Genomic DNA, 8,239 nt, shown 5'->3' with positions numbered 1-8,239 from the left:
CAATTCTCACGTCTCTGGAGGAACTATTTTTGGCAGCACTGGGGGAAGGGGCAGAGGGTTGGCTGTGAACCTTACAACTGATGAAAAGCAAAGTGAGCCCCAGAAGGCTGAGGTTATCAGACGTGCGTGTGCAGGGGGTGCTGGGGGGTGACGTGGGTGTCCCTCATCTTCCCTGCCACCTTCCGTAACTCAGTGCAATTCTATTGCACCAGTCTAATGAACGGTTCCAGGAACTGGTCATGGCCTAGGAATATCTTTTTGAGTTCGACCTTCAAGGATACATGGGATTTCCCACAATACTGAATATTCATTCAAAATGGGAATTTAGAGACCCTTTTCTCTGCCCCCTTGGTTTTCCCAGAAGAGGGAACAGCAGACTGTGTTTTTTAAATGGTGCCAGGAATTTCATGGAGCCCCCACAGTAATGCTTCGAAGTAAGAGACCGTATCCTTGTCTTCTAGGCCCCAGATCAAAACTTTAGAGATTTTAAAGACTTTGCCCCCGTGTCCATGTTAGCTAATAGCGAAGCTACTGTTAGTGTCTCCACAAAACATCCATTCTTCAGGGCTTTAGTGAGAATCTGCTCTGAAATGTAAGCCTTTCCTCTTGCAGAAGACGATGGAACTGAGAGGCAGGAACACTTACAGACTCAGGGGGGGCTGGCTTATGCACTTACCTGGTTATCAGCGCTGAAATTCAAGCATTCAACTGGGCACTGAGTCCTGTTGGGCAAATACCAGCCAAGGAAATCGGTCAGGTTTTGCAGCTACCATGGTGACTCAAATAGTGCTTGAAAACAAAACAAAACGAACAAAAAAGATCCTCATGGTACTAGCTTTCTTGATGGCTGGCTGACCCCGTGTGGATTGATTTAGGATCGCAGTTTCTAATTTCCTACAAAAGGAAGATTTTTTTTTTTTCATGACAGAAAAAGAGGCGTTAATAAATGCTGCCCTCTGCCTAGAGTAACTGGTATTTACGCTAACATCGTTTCACAGGTAGTTTGTGGAGGGGGAAAAAAAGAGAGAGAGAGATGACACTTCTTAACTAGACATTCCAGATGAAGAGAAAATGGTGGGAAGGAAGCCTTTGACTAAAAGTGTAGTGCCTGGAATGGTCATGAAGTCCTGTAATGCCTGCATGAGGGAATCTAGAATTTGAGGCCAGCTTGGGCTGCCTAGAAAGTTCCAGGGCAGCCTTGGCTACATAGTGTTTGAGGGTGTCCAAATGTTTGAGATCCTGAGACTCAAACAATGCACAGAGTTAGAGAGAGTATGGGGTGGGAGCTGAGACAGACAGAATACTTTAAAAACTTATAAGAGAAATTTAATATTATAAAGACAAACCAGCATTTAAATTTCCAGGAAAAAAATATTCATCTATGAGGGAGAATACAGTTAGTATGCTTTCTCAGTAAGATGCTCATGCACAAAGTTAAAGGGAATGAAGACAGTGACAGCATTTTTACATTGTGAGCTTTTAATCTACTATTTGCTATTTAGTCAGCAATCAGAATGCCTAAAAAGCATAAAATCTAAAAGACATTATAAAGGACTTAAGACTAAAAAGAAGGTTTACCACTCAAAGAACAGTTCTAATGAGGATACTAAAAATTTGCTAAAATACAAAAATCTCCTTGCAGTAAACACGTTAGTAAGACTAGTAATAGGTCAGGAGGATGCTGTGTACTTTGAGATGCATAAGAAGAAAGGATGGGTAGTTGTCTCAGGGGTTAATTGTCATTTAAGTGATAAAGGATACAAAATGAGTGGGCTGATTTTTAGATAATACCAGAAAACCAGGTGTATTGGTGATGGTCACATGGAAAATGAGGAATTGTAGCAATTGATATACTTACATCATTGTAGGAAAAAAACAGAAACATAGGCCAGAATGAGTATTGGGTAAACCAAAACACTTCAATAGAGCTTTCATATTTAAAGCACTAAACTCAGTCTTCTCAGTCCATAGCAGAAAAGGAGGGAAAAGGAAAACAAAAGGACAGTGAGGAGTGCCGTGGTCTGAGGCCAGCCTGAGCAAGACCATGACCCAAAATGAATATAAATGACTGACTGTGAAATGCCCAAGATAGAATTGATTAATATTAAAAAAAAGATAGAAATTACACAGTAATGAAGGAGGTATATTTGTAGTTGCAAAAGGAGCATTAAGTAATAAAAAGGATATCATGTCAATGAAAATGAAATATCAACCACTATGGAAAAATAATGGAAAAATCACTGCAAAACCAAAAAGTCAACAGTGGTAAAATAATATAATAAACCAATTTTTATGATTTAATTGGTGACAAAATGCTTCTTTCCATCAAAGGCTCAAAGGATCAGCTAGGAAAAGGCGAAAGGCTTTCATTCATTTACTTGCTGTATAATGGCTTGGATTTGAAACATTCCCATGGGCTCATGTGTTTTCTTGATCTGCCTTATTTTTTAATATAATTTTTATGTGTATGAGTGATTTTGCTGTCATGCATGTCTGCATATCACATGCATGTATACTGCCCATAAAGGCCAAAAGAAGGAATTGAATCCCTGGGAACTAAAATATACTTCTGAGCTGTTGTGTGAGTGCTGGGAATTGAACCCTGGTCCTCTGAAAGAGTAGCCAGTGACTTTAAGCACTGAGCCATCTCTCCAGCCCCAGGCTCATGTGTTGAACACTTGGTCCCCAGTTGGTAGTGCTATTCTGGAAGCTTGGAGATCCTGGCTGGTGGAGTCTTTGAGGGTCATTGCCCAGCTTCTGCTCCCATATTCCAAGTCATTGGCATCGTGACACCCTCCCATTGCCACGTCTCTCATGTTGATGAAGTAAACTTCTGGAGTCATGAGCTGATATAGTCCCTTTCCTGTTTATTTCCTTCTGTCTAATAGTTTATCCTTCCAGTAACAGGAAAAGCAACAAATACAGTTTTGTGAATTTTAATGGAGAAACCTCAGATATTAACTCATTAAATTTAATAGTTTAGTAAACCATAATACATCAAGTTAAGCAATGCAAGAATAGTTTGATACCTAGTTCATTCATTTTAGTGACCAAGCTTTATAACATATTGAAGATATAAGGAATGTGCTAATCTCAATAAATGCAGAAAATAGCACAGTAAATTTCAAAATGTTTATATAAAAACCCTAAAATGGCCTTGATTAGAAGTATTTACTAAAAACCTGTAACAATATACTTAAATTGAAAAAAAATTTAAGCATTCCTATCTAAGTTACTTTTCTATTGCTGTGACAAAATACCATGATCAAGATACTCCTAGTGATACACCTCTTCCAACAAAGCCACACCTCCTAATCCTTCCCAAATAGTTTCACCAATGGGAAGCAAGAAGTAAAACATATCAGCCTATGGGAACTATTCCCATTCAAACTACCACAATTCCCCCAAAATTTTGCACATAAAACAAGTGCATCCATTATCATGACCAGGGCTTAATGTAGAGTAGGGGCCCTGGCCTATGAAGTAAACCTAGAAAGAGGACAGATCAGTATTGAAAAGAAAATCCAATATTATTAAGTATACCCCACAAGAAATTTACACAGACAAACCCAAAGCCAATGGGTAAACAAGGAAGTCAAATGAGAAAAACTCTACAACTACAATAGACTAGTAGAAAAGTAATATAAGATGTAATATATGGTAACTGAAAAGGATTAATACAATGGGGTATACAAAACCTGTATGTTAAAAGCTTGGAACTCCTTTACAAACCATCAGAAAAGACTGGGTAAATGTAGGAAGTATATTGATGTATAGTGAAATATTCCAAGGCTGCCCATTTCTTTCCTAATTATAAGGCAATGGCAGTTTCATTCAAAATTCTACCACAATAGCTTGAGCATGTTAACATATAACATAAAATATGTTGGAAGATTGATGAATAGCCAAGATAGTTTTGAGGGCAACTTGTCCTACAATGCAGGCAATAAGCCATAATTTATTAAGGCAAAGATGTAAGATATAACCGAGCTAGAGTACTAAGACTATTGCAATATTGTATAATGAAAGGGACATAAATCTGAGTAGGAGGAGAGCTATAGTACCTAACATTCATTACTAAGATAAATTATTAATTAATAGGGCTCCTACTATTAAAATATGAAACTGGCTTAATTATTTAGGTTTCTACCTCTGATGATATCATAATTAAGCCTACATTCATCATTTATTCAACAGATACTTATTATCTACTATGTGTGGGAGGTTTTCTGGACACTAGATATATGTCAGTGAAAAGGGGGAAAGACTGTTAACCCCTAAATGCAGAAGCTATCAGTTAAAAATCAGTAAAAAAAAAAATGCAGACTCATTTTTTTCCTTGACCTTGGAGTGGGGAAGGGCTCCTTCCTAGACAAGAACCAGAAAAGCACAGAGCAATAAGGGGAAAAAAAGCTTCATGACGTAGTAAATATGAGCACAGGGATCCACCATCTGGTCTAGAGAACTCCTCACTGTTCCCTAGGACTCCTGTGAAAGACTGACATCACCGTGCTGTTTGTGGAAGCAGAAGTTGGAACCAACTTTAATGCCTACTTCTAGAGAAACAGATGAGCAAAATGTGACAGACACACACTGTAGAACATGACAAGTCAGATAGAGGCACTGAACAAGATGTACACTCAAAGCTGCGGAATCAACCATACACTATTTCCGGAACCAAAGTAATAACAAAATTGAAGGAATACTATCATGCTGTGTACAGAAATGCCAGAGACACCTGTCCAGAGTCAGTACCATGTATTTTATATCCACATCTGTACTGGCTAGTTTTGTGTGTCAACTTGACACAAGCTGGAGTTATCAAAGAAAAAGGAGCCTCAGTTGTGGAAATGCCTTCATGGAACCCGGCTGTAAAGCATTTTCTCAACTAGTGAAGCCAGGGAAGCAAGTCAGTAACATCCCCCCATGGCCTCTGCATCAGCGCCTGCTTCCTGACCTGCTTGAGTTCCAGTCCTGACTTCCTTTGGTGATGAACAGCAACGTGGAAGTGTAAGCTGAGTAAACCCTTTCCTCCCCAACTTGCTTCTTGGTCATGATGTTTGTGCAGGAATAGAAACCCTAAGACAACACTAATGCCTTGAATCAAAAATATAGAAGTGGCTTCCATGAGGGGAGTTGAACACTACAAGAGAAATTAGGAATGGAAAGAAGAAAACTTATGAAATGAAGTAAACTAAAATACTTCTGTAGACTGGTGCAGATATTAAATTAAAAATTAAGGAATGGATAAACTCAAGTTTTCATTCCTAATTACAGAGAGAAAGAGAGGGGGAGAGAGGGAGAAAGGGAGAGAGGGAGAGAGGGAGGGAGGGAGGGAGAGAGAGAGAGAGAGAGAGAGAGAGAGAGAGAGGAGGAAAAAAGAAGAGAAAGAGGGGAAAAGAGAGCGGATGCTTCCCATTGTGATCACTAGAGATTAGAGTGGTGAGTTGGAAATCCAGCCATCTTCTTATCTTTGAATGAAACTGCTCTGCTCGAACTCCTAACCACTGGTCTGAGTTCTGCAGTTTGGCATTATACTCAGAGACACGTCCTTCACAGAACAGCACTTCAAACAAATGGCTATTAATAATTATGATAATTATATAATAACATAGTAATATAATTATATCACACTTACATATAATTTAGACATAATTATAATGATATTATTAATAATATTAATATGGTCTTTTCCAGTGACATATGCTCAAAGTTTCCAGTTGCTCAAAGTATGATATATTCAACGTCTTTCAAAAATGTCAGGGATTCCAGCAGGAGATTGATATCAGGCACTGGTTTTGGCTGTGTGGCAAGCACAGCAAAAGTCACTGGGATCAAGCGTCACACAACCCTTAACACGAGAAAAGAAGAGGAAATTGCTTCTAGCACGTGGCATGTAGCTATCATCTCAGCACTTGGGAGGCAGAGACAGGAGGATTTCGGTGAGTTCAAATTCAGCTTGAACTGCAGGGTAAGACTGGACTTAGGAATGTAGAAAGCACTGTGTCAAATCTTGGCTATCCAGGATGAGTGATCATGTCTTTCTTTAAAGACCTGTCCATTCATCCATTTACTCAAGAAATAGTCAGAGATTATATTTCCTAGCAAAGGATTACTGCAAACTCCAGAAACCTGTTGGTACCACAGAATGAAAGACTAAAGGAACTGAATCTCAGGGAGAGGATTGCTTCCTGCCCCTCGTGCATCTTTTATTGAAGAATCCAGCAGGATTTTCCCTCTCATCTCCCTGAACATGGCCTTCATCATTTTGCTACCTCTCTGCTTGGTAGTAGTGAAGGGATTCCTGGGGCACAATTCACAGTTGTGTCCATCTTGGGGCAATGAGTGACAAAATTTTTTTATTGCCTGGAAGTCTGGAGTTCCTTTGTTCAAAATGGAACAAAGGACAGTCTGAAAATAAAATGCACTAAACATGTAAACTCTGTGCTAACTGCCTTGTTTAATTACTTGTTATTCTTAAGAAGGGATATCGCTGTGGCTCAGTGAAACTAGGAGGAGACTCACGTAGTTTCTGTGGTCCTCTGCACATTTCTCAACCTGTCCACTTCCCAGCCAAGGGATTGGCTTCCTTCTCTCGGTTTCTCCTTTCTATATAAACTCAGACATTTGACTACAGGCTCTTGAGGTTCCTGCTTCCTCTTTTGACCTTTTGGTTCCCATGGAGCCTCCTTGCTCCCTCTCTCCTCTCTCCCTCACTTGATCCTCTCCACCACCACGGCCTGATTCATTCTGTTGGCCTGGTTGAGCCTGGCCCCTTGCAGATGACACTGGCTTTTCTCTCCCTCATGTCTACGATAAACTTTCCTCTTACCAATTACCTTGAAGCAGTCATGGCTTCATTTTCACTCACCAGTGGATAGGTCTGTGGAGATATGATGAGTCTTTTTGAATAGCCAAGATTTAATGGAGCAACCCAGGCTGATCTTAAACACTTAATCCTCCTGGGTAGCTAGGATTTCAGATATATAGCAAAGAACTTGGGTTCTAACCAGGCCTTGATTAATTTTCTTTTTATTTATTTTTTTTTGTTTATTTTCTATATGCTCATGATTGAGCTCTGGATCCTTTGCACATGCTAAGCAAGTTCTCTACCATTGAGTTACATGACCATACGGCTTTTAGTTTAACATTTGAACTAGCCAAAAAATTCAAGGGACCTTAAAGTCACCTCAACCAATCCTTCAGAAAAATGCTTTCAGTCCTTAATTCCTATGTTCAGGGAGGGAACATTTCCGTGCATCATCTGCTTCCATAAGCTGAGCACAGCCATGCTCTGATGGCTCTTACAACCTAGGCAGGAATAGAACCAACCACATGAGAACATCTTTAAACTAGCCGCACATCGGTACACATATGTAATGAACTTATAGTAATCAAACATAAAGATGGACAGGCATGGAGATTATCATATTAAGTGAAATTTGTCAGATTCAGAAGGACAAACCACATTTGTCTTATATGCGATATCTAGATTTAAATCAGTATCTGCAAATAAATACATACATATGGAGTTTAAAAGTGGACGATGCGTCGGGACGAGCTCAAATGAGGATGGGAGAACAGAGAAGGCACGGGATATAAGCAGAAGAGGGTCTCTCTGGGGACAGGGGGTCCCAGCAAGGTAGGAAACTTGGGGCAGGTCAAGACGGAACAAAGGGTTGGTCACATGTGATCACTTGTGCCTGTAACCCTAGCACGGATCTGAGCCAGAAAGATTGCCTCCAGTTTGAGGCTAGCTTGGCCTAAACTGAGATTCTGCCTCAAACAAACAAACAAGACAAAACAAGGCAAAAATGAAAAAAAAGAGAAATGATAACAAGCAATGAAACAAAAACACCAGGGTATAATGATTTATAGGTATAAAACGTTTGGAGTGACACCCATTACATTGTAAGTTAACCAAAAAAGTAATAAAAATAAATATTTTAAATCACATTTACGGGGTTGGGGATTTAGCTCAGTGGTAGAGCGCTTGCCTAGGAAGTGCAAGGCCCTGGGTTCGGTCCCCAGCTCCGAAAAAAAGAACCAAAAAAAAAAAAAATCGCATTTACCAGAAGGCAGAGCTAGCAAAGTGATGGCTGCATATGTGGAATGTGGGAAAATGTAGCCAGAAGAATGTTGGACAGAAGGTAAATCTTGGAAAGACGAGACAGAAGACAAGTTCAGGCTGAAAGGAAAGGGAACATGGGTAGCATAGGGCTAATCTCCTGTGTGCTGT

This window comes from Rattus rattus, chromosome 10 (genome assembly GCF_011064425.1).
Source record: "Rattus rattus isolate New Zealand chromosome 10, Rrattus_CSIRO_v1, whole genome shotgun sequence".
NCBI lineage: Eukaryota > Metazoa > Chordata > Mammalia > Rodentia > Muridae > Rattus > Rattus rattus.
Note: the sequence above shows the minus strand (reverse complement) of the source record.